Here is a 13813-nt window from a genome sequence, read left to right on the forward strand (position 1 = left end):
ACTACACTGACCACCCTGTTGCTCACAGTAACATGTTTACACCATGTGTGCTGATTTGCTAATACAGTACTTGCAAACAGTAGGGTGGCCAGTTTAGCAGCCAGACAATAGTTTGCTAACATCATTGAGCAAGGAAACCTTAGCTTAGACATCTGCAACTTGGACACTTTATGTAACGTTTATGTAGACTTTCTGACTTTAGCTAACAGATTAATTTGCTGGTCTTAGCCAGATCAGCCCTATTCAATAGGTGTCCATTTAGTATTAGTAGTTAATGAAGAGGTTGTTTGTGTACGCTAACCTACAGCAACTCAAAAGCAAGGCACCAAGGAACATCTGTTTACCCATTCCATATTTAGTTTTTTTTTATGTTTTTGGTCTACTCGTCACTCAGCAGGGTGAAATAAGTGTGTATTTATAGCAGGGAGAATAAACAAACAACATAAAACAGTCCATATAAATCCAGAGCCTGAATTCATGTCTGAACAACACCTCATTTCTGCAAAGACAGTCAGCTAGGCTGTTCTTATAAATACATGTGATGCTCAAACAGGCAGTGTGACAAAATGTGCAAAGTGCAGCTATGTTAGACAGCGTGGAGTGTGTGCAGGGCTGTGTCTGCAGGCAGATAAACACCTGAAGTGAAAACAACTCACCAGCAACATAAGCCAATTAAAGTCAAAGCTGCTATGGGCACATCTCTCAGGGAGGGAGAGGGGCCACCAGGGGCCTTTGGAAGATGCCAGGGGTGCCAAAGCATACAATATGGAAATGTATTATTTTGCTTTTAATATTAGGCTACAAAAATAATATAATTGTAAATAAATATATATTTGTATATATTAAAAACAAATATATAAAAATCTTTCAATTTATGATACAATTTATATTAATATATACAAATAATACATTTTAATGTATAATAAATAAAACATATAAATAGAATAATTTGTTTATATATGATAAAAGAAAAAATAATTCACAATTTTTAATCAATAATTAAATAATTAGGGCCCGAGCACCGAATGGTGCAAGAGCCCTATTGAAACCCTTAGGATTATTATTAGGGCCCGAGCACCGAATGGTGCAAGAGCCCTATTGAAACCCTTAGGATTATTATTTAGGGCCCGAGCACCGAATGGTGCAAGAGCCCTATTGAAACCCTTAGGATTATTATTTAGGGCCCGAGCACCGAATGGTGCAAGAGCCCTATTGAAACCCTTAGGATTATTATTTTTTTTTTTTTTTTTTTTTTTTTTTTTTTCCCCTCCGAGATCGCATTTTTGGAGGCCTTAACATGCCCAAAAACTCACCAAACTTGGTAGAAAAATTCATTCGCCCGAAAAATTTTGAAATTTGCTGACTTTTGAAATGCACATATAAAAATGGCTCTATAGCGCCCCCAACGCGTAGCCCCTCTGGCCAGTTTGACACAGGATCATGAAAATTGGCACACATGTGTATCACCCCAAGACGCACAAAAAAGTCTCTTGGACCCCCCCTCCAAACCCAACAGGAAGTCCGCCATTTTGACTTTTGTGGCCATTTCTTGCCTATTTTTGACCCTGCTTCAAAACTTTTCACGCCTCACATACTTCATGCAATTGAGCTGAAATTCACTGTGTCCACTCAGGACACCACAGGGAATAGACGCATTCCAAAACTCTTACAAAAGTCTTACGGTGTGGTGGGGGCGTGGCCTCAAAGTTGACCATTCGCCATTACAAAGGAACTCCCTGTATTTTTTGCCCTAATGTGTAGCCCCGCTGGCCAGTTTGACACAGGTTCATGAAACTTAGCACACATGTGTATCACCCCAAGACGCACAAAAAAGTCTCTTGGACCCCGCCTCCAAACCCAACAGGAAGTCCGCCATTTTGACTTTTGTGGCCATTTTTGCCTATTTGTGACCCTGCTTCAAAACTTTTCACGGCTCACATACTTCTTGCAATTGAGCTGAAATTCACTGTGTCCACTCAGGACACCATAGGGAATAGACGCATTCCAAAACTCTTTCAAAAGTATTACCGTGTGGCGGGGGAGCGACCTCAAAGTTGACCATTCGCCATTACAAAGGAACTCGCTGTGTTTTATGCAGTACTACCCATATACTTTATGCAATGTGGACAAAATCTTACAGTACTGCTATAGCCCCGAGTCTGAACAGATATATATGCTAATAGGATGATACGGTCATAGCGCCACCTACTGGTAGCAGGAAAGTTTGGTTGTAAACATTTGTTTGTTGTATATCTGTGGAAATGAGAGGAGGAGAGCATAGCACAGGAGAGTATAGGAGACGAGAGCATAGGAGAGAAGACTGCGATGACCCCCGCGGATCGCAAGGTGCGCGAGGGCCCGCAATGCTGCTTGCAGCTTTAATTAGGGCCCGAGCACCGAATGGTGCAAGAGCCCTATTGAAACCCTTAGGATTATTATTAGGGCCCGAGCACCGAATGGTGCAAGAGCCCTATTGAAACCCTTAGGATTATTATTAGGGCCCGAGCACCGAATGGTGCAAGAGCCCTATTGAAACCCTTATTATTTTTCCTTCCCCCCCTTAGATCGCATTTTTGGGGGCCTTAACATGCCCAAAAACTCACCAAACTTGGTAGAAAAATTCATTCGCCCGAAAAATTTTGAAATTTGCTGACTTTTGAAACGCACATAGGAAAATGGCTCTATAGCGCCCCCAACGTGAAGCCCCTCTGGCCGGTTTGACACAGGATAATGAAAATTGGCACACATATGTATCACATCAAGACGCACAAAAAAGTCTCTTGGACCCCCCCTCCAAACCCAACAGGAAGTCCGCCATTTGAAGGTTTGTGGCCATTTTTGGCGATGTGTGACCCTGCTGCCAAACTTTTCACGCCTCGCATACTTCATCGGATTGAGCTGAAAGTCACCATGTCCACTCAGGACACCATAGGGAATAGACGCATTCCAAAACTCTTACAAAAGTCTGACTGTGTGGCCGGGGCGTGGCCTCAAAGTTTGACCATTTCAGAGGAAACAGGAAGTCGTTATAACTTCTTCGTTTTCTGTCCGATCTGTACCAAATGTCACATGTATGATCAGAGTCTGACCCTAAACACATCTATACAACAATATTGAGGCTTTGACAGAGCGCCACCTACTGGCTACACAAAATGTTGTGTTTTCATATGTTTTTCTGCCTGCCCCCCTGGCCTGTTTTGAGTAGGGTCACGAAAATTGGCACACATGTGTATCACCCCAAGATGCACAAAAAAGTCTCTTGGACCCCCCCTCCAAACCCAACAGGAAGTCCGCAATTTTGAAATTTCTGTTAATTTTTGGCGATTTGTGACCCTCCTACAAAACTTTTCACGCCTCGCATACTTCATCCAAATGAGCTAAAACTCACTGTGTCCACTCAGGACACCATAGGGAATAGACGCATTCCAAAACTCTTACAAAAGTCTGACGGTGTGGCGGGGGCGTGGCCTCAAAGTTGACCATTCGCCATTACAAAGGAACTCACTGTATTTATTGCCCTAATGCGTAGCCCCGCTGGCCAGTTTGACACAGGATCATGAGAATTAGCACACATGTGTATCACCCCAAGACGCACAAAAAAGTCTCTTGGACCCCCCCTCCAAACCCAACAGGAAGTCCACCATTTTGACTTTTGTGGCCATTTTTTGCCAATTTGTGACCCTGCTTCAAAACTGTTCACGCCTCACATACTTCATGCAATTGAGCTGAAATTCACTGTGTCCACTCAGGACACCACAGGGAATAGACGCATTCCAAAACTCTTACAAAAGTCTTACGGTGTGGTGGGGGCGTGGCCTCAAAGTTGACCATTCGCCATTACAAAGGAACTCCCTGTATTTTTTGCCCTAATGTGTAGCCCCGCTGGCCAGTTTGACACAGGTTCATGAAAATTAGCACACATGTGTATCACCCCAAGACGCACAAAAAAGTCTCTTGGACCCCGCCTCCAAACCCAACAGGAAGTCCGCCATTTTAACTTTTGTGGCCATTTTTTGCCTATTTTTGACCCTGCTTCAAACTTTTCACGCCTCACATACTTCATGCAATTGAGCTGAAATTCACTGTGTCTACTCAGGACACCATAGGGAATAGATGCCAAAACTTTTCACGCCTCGCATACTTTATCGGATTGAGCTGAAAGTCACCTTGTCCACTCAGGACACCATAGGGAATAGACGCATTCCAAAACTCTTACAAAAGTCTGACGGTGTGGCCGGGGCGTGGCCTCAAAGTTTGACCATTTCAGAGGAAACAGGAAGTCTCTATAACTTCTTCGTTTTCTGTCCGATCTGTACGAAATGTCACATGTATGATCAGAGTCTGACCCTAAACACATCTATACAACAATATTGAGGCTTTGACAGAGCGCCACCTACTGGCTACACAAAATGTTGTGTTTTCATAGGTTTTTCTGCCTGCCCCCCTGGCCTGTTTTGAGTAGGGTCATGAAAATTGGCACACATGTGTATCACCCCAAGATGCACAAAAAAGTCTCTTGGACCCCCCCTCCAAACCCAACAGGAAGTCCGCCATTTTGAAATGTCTGTTAATTTTTGGCGATTTGTGACCCTGCTACAAAACTTTTCACGCCTCGCATACTTCATCCAATCAAGCTGAAAATCACTGTGTCCACTCAGGACACGATACAGAATAGACGCATTCCAAAACTCTTACAAAAGTATTACGGTGTGGTGGGGGTGTGGCCTCAAAGTTTACCATTCGCCATTACAAAGGAACTCCCTGTATTTTTTGCCCTAACACGTAGCCCCGCTGGCCAGTTTGACACAGGATCATGAAAATCAGCACACATGTGTATCACCCCAAGACGCACAAAAAAGTCTCTTGGACCCCCGCTCCAAACCCAACAGAAAGTCCGCCATTTTGACTTTTGTGGCCATTTTTTGCCTATTTGTGACCCTGCTTCAAAACTTTTCACGCCTCACATACTTCATGCAATTGAGCTGAAAATCACTGTGTCCACTCAGGACACCATAGGGAATAGACGCATTCCAAAACTCTTTCAAAAGTATTACCGTGTGGTGGGGGCGTGGCCTCAAATTTGACCATTCGCCATTACAAAGGAACTTGCTCTATTCTATGTAGTACTACCCATATACTTCATGCAATGTGGACAAAATCTTACACTACTGCTATGGACCCGAGTCTGAACAGATATATATGCTAATAGGATGATACGGTCATAGCGCCACCTACTGGTAGCAGGAAAGTTTGGTTGTAAACATGTGTTTGTTGTATATCTGTGGAAATGAGAGGAGGAGAGCATAGGACAGGAGAGTATAGGAGACGAGAGCATAGGAGAGAAGACTGCAATGACCCCGCGGATCGCCAGGTGCGCGAGGGCCCGCAATGCTGCTTGCAGCTTTAATTAAAATTTGAAATTACATTTGAAATGACTAAAATGCATATGTGATTTTTTTTTTAGTTCATTAACATTTAATATAGTAAGGTTGATTTAGTAATAAAAAATATAAATTAAAAAAAAATATATAAAGGTTAAGCATTTTTAACATCTTTAATTTTACTCTGCCATTATTTTGTGCAAACATCTTCAAAAGCACCGAGACACATAGCATTGTGACTAGTAGTGACTTCCTCATCTCCACTGCAACCTACAGCAGTGCAGTAGTCAGCCATATCCAGGCGGTTGACTCTAATTGGAATGAATAATGGGACATGCTGATGGTTGGCTGGCAGGGACCCTGAACTCACCACCAGGCCATGAGAAAAGTTGTGATGTCTGCTGTTGGGAGGCAACAGAATCTGCCCCGTCAACCCCCTGCCAGCAGTGTAATACAGTAGATGCCGAGCAGGTAACCCAAGATGACCCCAAGCTTAACTGGGTGAAACTCTGCCCTACATGTGTCACAGACGGGATACAAGAAGCACATGTATGAGCAGGTAGCATTTGATGCTTTTAGGCCTGCCTGAACTGAATGTTCTGCACTGAACATTCTGGTACAACAGTGAATATTCCAATTCAACTACTAGGAAGACCAAGAGTAACCTGCTACTGAGGATAAGTTCATCTGATACAGCAATGAAGAGCACCTCAGATCAGAGCCCACAGAAAAGCTTAACAGAATCAAATAGCACAAATAACACATGTCAACATCTACTGTGCAGCTGTGTAAATCAAGGGTGCTATGGTTGAATTGCTGCAAAGAAACCACTACGGAGGAAGTAGTGAGGAACTGAGGAAATACAAGAAGAAGTTCTTTGGCACAAGAAACACAAGAAATGGATGTTAGACCAGTGGGAATATGTAATTTGGTCTGATGAGTCCACATGTGAGAATTTTGGTTCCTTTCAGAAGTAGAAAAAGTTAGCAGATGGTGTGGTTCCTACTGTGAAGCATGGAGGAGGAGGTGTGGTGTTCAAGGCAAACTTAACCAGCATGGCCACCACTGCATTCTGCAGCAATGTACCACCCTATCTGGTTTGTGCTTAGTTCACTTTAGTTCACACCTCCAGGCTATGTGAGGGCTATTTGACCAAGAAGTGATGGAGTGCTGCGTCACATGACCTGGCTTCTATGATAACCCAGCCTAACCCAAGTGAGATGGTTTGGGATGAGTTGGAACACAGAGTGACTCAAGTTCATTACTTCCCCATACACACCGATCCTCCGTCAACTTTGTTTTCATTAAAGGCTAGCTTTTTTGTGCATACATATAAATGAGGCCTCAGGGACACTAATGTGTTAACTGGCAGCATGCTACTGTAACATGTTTGCAAAAGTTTGCAGGCGTTTTTAGTTCTCAGGTGATCTTGCAGAAAATCATTTCAGAATGGCAGTTCCTCCAAGTGTTGCCTGGAGCTGAGGTACTGTATACCCAGCCTCACAAACAGGATATATTTAGCCAACACTATTTTAGTAAGACGGCCTGGTGACTGCGAGTCTTGACGAGATACAGTTACTTGTGGAGTCCACATTAAAACAGCAGGCGGTCAATCATGTCTGGCCATTAGTAAAAAAGGATTAAGAAGGCGACATAAGTAGTTAACGAGGAGACTGCACTGAGAAATACACCCATACTTTCCTGTGACATTCACTACTCTAATCAGTCTACTGCAGCATGGCAGCAGCTATCGTAAATAAATGTGTCTCATTAACACTTAGGTCATTTGTGTAATATACTGTCGTACTCTACTGTTGTAGAAGTCAAGAAATATCTGTCTGGCATTGCAAGATGTCTTCTTTAGCAGCTACAGTCATGACACTTATTTATCCTCAAGGGTCATGACTATTACTTCTTATTTAATTACATATGAAGATCAGTTTACTTGTCATAAAAAAGCCCCTAAAAGAGTTGTACAAGTGAATGTCTAAACTGAACCAAAGAGTTGTAATGTCTAACTATACACTACATATGTTAATGGTAGGGTAGGAGATTTTGAGGACAACTACACACTCCACCTGCTGCATTTTGAGACCAGGGGAAAGCGTGGGTGGACAATGCCATGGAGAAGGACAGTAGTAGTGTGAGGATCCAGTCCTCACTACTGAGAGACAAAGTGACAGAGATAGGTGTGGGCTCACGCCTAGTAAAGTGGATTATGGATTGCACTTCTGAGACTTGGGCAACTTGTACTTACATTACATGCAGACATTTTTTCTACACACTACGACACTGCTGAGTACAGGAGTGTGACTGGGGACTTAAGTGACCTGGTGCAGATAGTGGTTGACCCCTTAAGGCCCAAGCCCTGCAGCGGTTATCCAGGGCTACAAATACCAGTCTGAGCTAGATGACAGAATCGACTGGACTCTACTGAGAAAAAGACTTAAATCCTGGGTCCTGAGTGGAAAGGTTGGCCCTAACGTGCACACATTCAAGTGCAGGGTTTTTGAGTGCAGCCTAGAATCTGATACAGAAAATGAGCTGTAATTCCAGGGAGGATATGATAGTGCTAACACTTAGCTGACACTGTAACCAGGCTGATCATTTTTAACATCTGTCACTGACCTTTCATCGGCACAGAGAGGGGGCAGAGATAATGAAAGCTTAGATGTACTCACAAACCATGAACTCGTCTGTAAGTCTGCGGGGGATTCTATTAAAGTGATAACTTGATGAGGAAGGTGTAAAGCTAATGTATAGATGTAATTATAGTGAGTACCGAATGTGTAGAGTGGGGCAGGACTCGGTCACCATGGTAGCAGAGAGGGAAGGGAAGGTTTTGCCTCATAAAATCTAATGTAAAAAAATGCATCAGAACTGAGGAGTAAACTTGAGTAAAATGTTAGTATCAACTGCTGGTCGCTAGGCAACGTGAGTAGTACATTGTTATAAACAAGTTTTTCACAGACCATACTACCTTGTTTAAATAACCAATGGTGAAACTTTAAGGTCAATGCCTTTAAGACGTCAATGCCTTTGTCGGCTGTCCCTCTAAAAAGGGTTTTCCATGAATTTTATGACAAAGCCAATGTCCCTAACCTGTCAGGTGATAGCAACATTCACCAGTTGTCACCACTAGAACAGACAGACAGAGAAAGAATGGTGCACACTGACACTCAGTTTTACTTGTCAGTACAGCATGTCAATGTCTACACATGCAGGAGTGTTCCAAAAAGTCTGTTTTCAGTCCATAAAATACACTGCTTAAAAATAAAGGGAACACTAAAATAACATCCTAGATCTCAATGAATGAAGTATTCCAGTTGAAAATCTTATCTCATTACATAGTAGAATACGTTGAAAACAAAATGACAAAAATGATCAATGTAAATCAAAGTTATTACCCATAGATGTCTGGATTTGGAACCATACTCAAAATAAAAGTGGAAAATCACATTACAGGCTGATCCAACTTGAGTGGAAGTTCCTCAAGACAAGTCAGAATGAGGCTCAGTTGTGTGTGGTGTGGCCTCCATGTGCCTGTATGACCTCCCTACAATGCCTGGGCAGGCTCCTGATGAGGCGGTGGATGTTGTTCTGAGGGATCTCCTCCCAGACCTGGATTAATGCATCAGTCAACTCCTGGAGAGGCTGTGGTGCAATGTGGTGTTGGTGGATGGAACGAGACATGATGTCCCAGATGTGCTCGATTGGATTCAGGTCTGGGGAACAGGCAGGCCAGTCAATAGCATCAATGCCTTCATCATGCAGGAACTGCTGACACACTTCAGCCACATGAGGCCTACCATTGTCATGCATCAGAAGGAACCCAGGGCCCACTGCACCAGCATATGGTCTCACAATGGGTCTGAGGATCTCATCCTGGTACCTGAGAGCAGTCAGGGTACTTCTGGTTAGCACATGGAGGGTTGTGTGATTGACTTGGAGTCACATTGTGTTAGAATAGAATAGAATAGAATATACTTTATTAATCCCTTTGAGAAGGTCCCTTAGGGAAATTTGGGTACCAGCAGCAATACAACCCCGACAGTCAGAGCAATAGAATAAAATAGAATATAGTACAGTAAAAAAATAAAAGATAAGAGGAATTATGTACAAACATTGCACACCAGCATAGATGGTAATGTAATATAGTGCAGTAAAAGTAAAGGAATTATGTACAAACATTGCACAGCAGCATAAATGGTAATGTGATATAGTGCAGTAAATGTAAAGGAATTATGTACAAACATTGCACAGCAGCATAAATGGTACAGATGGATTATTGCACGTATAAATTATTGCATCCTTTATTCTCCCCCTCCTGCCAAAAGCAGAGTTGTAAAGTTTTATGGATCTGGGGACAAAGGAGTCTCTGAGTCTGTTGGTCCTGCTCTTGGGGAGGAGCAGCCTGTGATGACAGTGTGCAGAGGATGACTGGCATCGTCCACAATAGCCAGAAATTTTCTTGGTGTTCTCCTCTCTGCCACTGTCACCAGGGAGTCCAGCTTTATGCCGACCACAGAGCTGGCCCGCCTGATAAGTTTGTCCAGCCTGTTAGCATACCTATTGTTTATGTTACCCCCCCAGCAGACAACAGCATAAAAAAGTGTACTGGCCACCACAGACTGGTAGAACATCCACAGGAGTTTCCTGTACAGACGGCTCTGGCCCTTCTTGTACAGGTGATCTGTACAGCATGTCCAGTCCAGCTTGTTGTCCAGCCACAACCCGAGGTACTTGTAGTTGCCTACAATCTCCACCTCATCGTCCCTGATGGTCACTGGATGTGGCTGTGGGCTGGACTTCCTGAAGTCGATGACCAGCTCCTTAGTCTTTGAGGTGTTAAGCTGGAGATGGTTCACCTGACTCCTGTACTCATCCTCTCCATCATCCCTGATACACCCCACGATGGCTGTGTCATCTGCAAACTTCTGGATGTGACACACATGTTCTGAGTTGTAGCAGAAGTCTGAGGTGTAAAGGGTGAAGAGGAGGGGGGCCAGCACCGTCCCCTGTGGAGCTCTGGTGCTGCTGATGACAGTGTCTGGTGGTGTGGTGTCCTTTAGCTTGACATACTGCAGTCTCTCCGTGAGGTAGTCAGCAATCCAGGACACCAAAAAGTGGTCAACTGACATCTCCCTCAGTTTGTCCAGTAGCAGCAGGGGCTGGATGGTGTTGAAGGCACTTGAGAAGTCCAAGAAAAGAATCCTCACTGTGCCCCTCCCTTTGTCCAGATGTGCTTGAACATGGTGTAGGAGGTAGAGAATGGCACTCCACACCCACACCTGCCCAGTAGGCAAACTGTAGGGGGTCCTGAGCCTAATGCACTTGGGGCTTGAGGAGGTCGAGGATGAGCCGCTCCATTGTCTTCATCAGCTGTGATGTGAGTGCCACCGGTCTGTAGTCGTTCAGCTCCTGAGGGCAGTTTCTCTTTGGAACTGGAACAACACAGGATGTTTTCCACAGGGTAGGCACTCTCCCCAGCTGCAGACTGAGGTTGAAGACATGCTGGAGTGGTTCCCCCAGTTCAGCAGCGCAGGTCCTCAGACTCAGACGAGAAGGCACCCTGTCGGGGCCCGCCGCTTTCCTTGGGTGGAGCCTCCTCAGTTCTCTCCTCACCTGGTCTGCTGTGATGGATGAATGTTGAGATGAGGGGGGAGATGAAGGATGATGAGATGGGGGGGTGATAGGTGGGGAGAGGGCTGCACAGGGTCATCAGGGGGGTCATACACTGCAGTGAGGAGGGGGGGACAGTGGGCTGGTCAAAGTGGTTGAAGAAGTTGTTCAGCCTGTTTGCTTCCTCCACTGTCCCCCCTGCTGTGGCCTTTGATCTGTAGCCTGTGATGATGTTGACACCGGCTGTTCCATACTCCGCGAGACAAAGAGCGGAGAACGCGCTCCACGGGTGGTAAGAGATTAAAAAAAAAGGTCTTTTCCGCACTGAGGTACCATACGCCGCGAGACGTGTGTGTGCAGAACTCCTCATACGGCCCGCCCACTAAACTATAAGGAAAGACTTTATTGAGTTTTTTAACACACCACAAGGACTTGTGCCATGGCAAGAGGGCATTATACAGAGAGGGTGCCTGCAACAGCGTGAGATGTCTGGCGATGAGTTGTGAAAATGCGACATTAAAAGTAACAATAGCAAAGATTCAGTGTTTGTGCTAGCCTTTATGACCACATTTGCACATCTACTGTGTTCCAATGTGCCTGCGATACTTCAAACTTTCCGGTGATGAGCTGTGAAGATGCGACATTAAAAGTAACAATAGCAAAGATATACAGACATTGTTAACGAGCCTATTATGCCCGGGTATGTAGGAGTATATAGAATGGTAATAACAGTCACCATCTGGTATGTGTGAATGGCTGTCTGGAGTTATTGGTGACAAATCACCCTTACTTGCCTTTCTTTCTTTTATTGCTCATCATGCAAAACCGGTATGGTCTTATCTAAATCTGTTGAATCAGTGCTGTTTATACACCTACCTATATACCTGGAGATGCTCTTGCGCTTCTCCACTTTCATCCCGCCCACAATAAATTCCGACCAATCACAGCATGGTTGCCGCACAGCCTTGAGAGACAAAGTTCGGCCCGGACCCTGTGCACAAGAGTGCGGAACAGCGGGCGGTCAGAGACAAAAAATAACGTCATTTTGTGGGCGTAACGTCTGCACGGGGGAAAAAGTTCTTTGTCTCGCGGAGTATGGATCCAGCTTTAATGCGTCTCTCACTCAGTTTCTTCTCCACCTTCCTCCTGTAGCTGTCCTTTGCCTCTTTCAGACATTGTTTCACCTCCCGCTGTGCTGATTGAATAGCCTCTCCTTCAGGTGGATCTAGCCAGATTGGCTCAAATGTGGCTCAGGTCTGAACGCAAATGCAGATAGCGAATCGGGCTAGCGATGTGATACTTCCGGCTAGCGACATGCTACTTCCGGGTAGCGTCATGCTACTTCCGGTTAGCAATGTGCTACTTCCGGTTCACGGGGAGCAACATGTGACAAGAAAACGCACGACGCATCCTACCGCGGCCTGAATGGACTCTGTATATTACGAGGCGCCACCTAGTGGTTTGGAGGACCGCAAACAACAAACGAGTGTGGACGCTTGTGTGATTTGAAAATAGGTCTGAACGTATCCAGCTTAAAGACTATCCAGATACAATCCTACTCTAGCTGGAATGACTTTCTCCAGTGTGAACGGGGCCTCTGTCTCTGTTCATGAAGGCCACCTTCTTCCTGTTGAGGGCAGCTTTAACATCTTGTGTTACCCAAGGTTTGTTATTTGGGTAACAGAGGACAGACTTGTTTGGGGAGACTACGTCCAGGCAGAAGTTAAGGTAGCCTGTCAGACAGTGAGTCTGCTCCTCTATGTCCTCGCTGTGTGTTTTCAGCAGTACATCCCAGTCAGTGGTGTCAAAGCAGTCCCTCAGAGCATCCTCTGCCTCAGGTGACCACTTCCTGATTGAACGAGTGGTTTTAGACATCCTTTTGACCAGGGGGGTGTACTGTGGCTGCAGGTGGACCAGATTATGGTCAGACTTTCCAAGTGGGGGGAGAGGGGTGGCTCTGTAGGCGTCCTTCACGTTGGCAGACAGCAGGTCTATTGTTCTGTTCTGGTGCGAGGGTCACCAGTTAACCTGGGCGAAGACGCTTGCACATTACGGCTGCGTACGTCATCGCTTCTTGAGCTGAGCATTATCAGTGTAGCCCAAGTTGATAAACGTTTTCATTTATTGCTGTTCATCTGTTTAAACATGACCAGCAAAACAACAATATGAGTTTTTTATTACACCAAAAAGTTTAGCGGTGTCAACAGAGGTTTTTGGTGTCCGCGCATCTGCCTGTTCAAAATACTGCGGCACCAAATAATCCAATACAGACAATACTGCTTGGGATGTAGGTTCATGATTAGATATATTGTTAACATTATCAGCAGCATTTGTGTAGTACACTGTTGATTTGTGGTTTAACCTACACATAAAAGTAAACAGTACAGCACTGATATGACCCAATGAATGTTGGCTGAAACCCACGCAGCGCCATGGTCCACACCTCCACAGCCAGGTTAAACTGTGACAGCCTACATCCACAGAAGATGCGTGGATTCTGTCTTCTAATAACAGACACAATCAGAATTAAAGCTGCAAGCAGCAATGATCGGGCCCTCGCACTCCGTGCGACCGCCCCCTCCCCATTACGCCGTCCCTTCTCTCACCTGCTCCCCCCACGAGCTGCGATTTTGCCAACAGTGGGAAAAAGCCGGCAGACAGAAGCAGAGATGCGTCAGTGCAACAAATCTGTCAATATATGTAAAAATTGTTAGTATGCAGTAACCTCCTCTTTACAGTAGGTGGCGCTGTCCACAGATGTCCACACGTGGTCAGGGTCGGGTCTGTATTACATGTAAAAAATTTGAGGA

This window comes from Parambassis ranga, chromosome 18, assembly GCF_900634625.1.
Source record: "Parambassis ranga chromosome 18, fParRan2.1, whole genome shotgun sequence".
NCBI lineage: Eukaryota > Metazoa > Chordata > Actinopteri > Ambassidae > Parambassis > Parambassis ranga.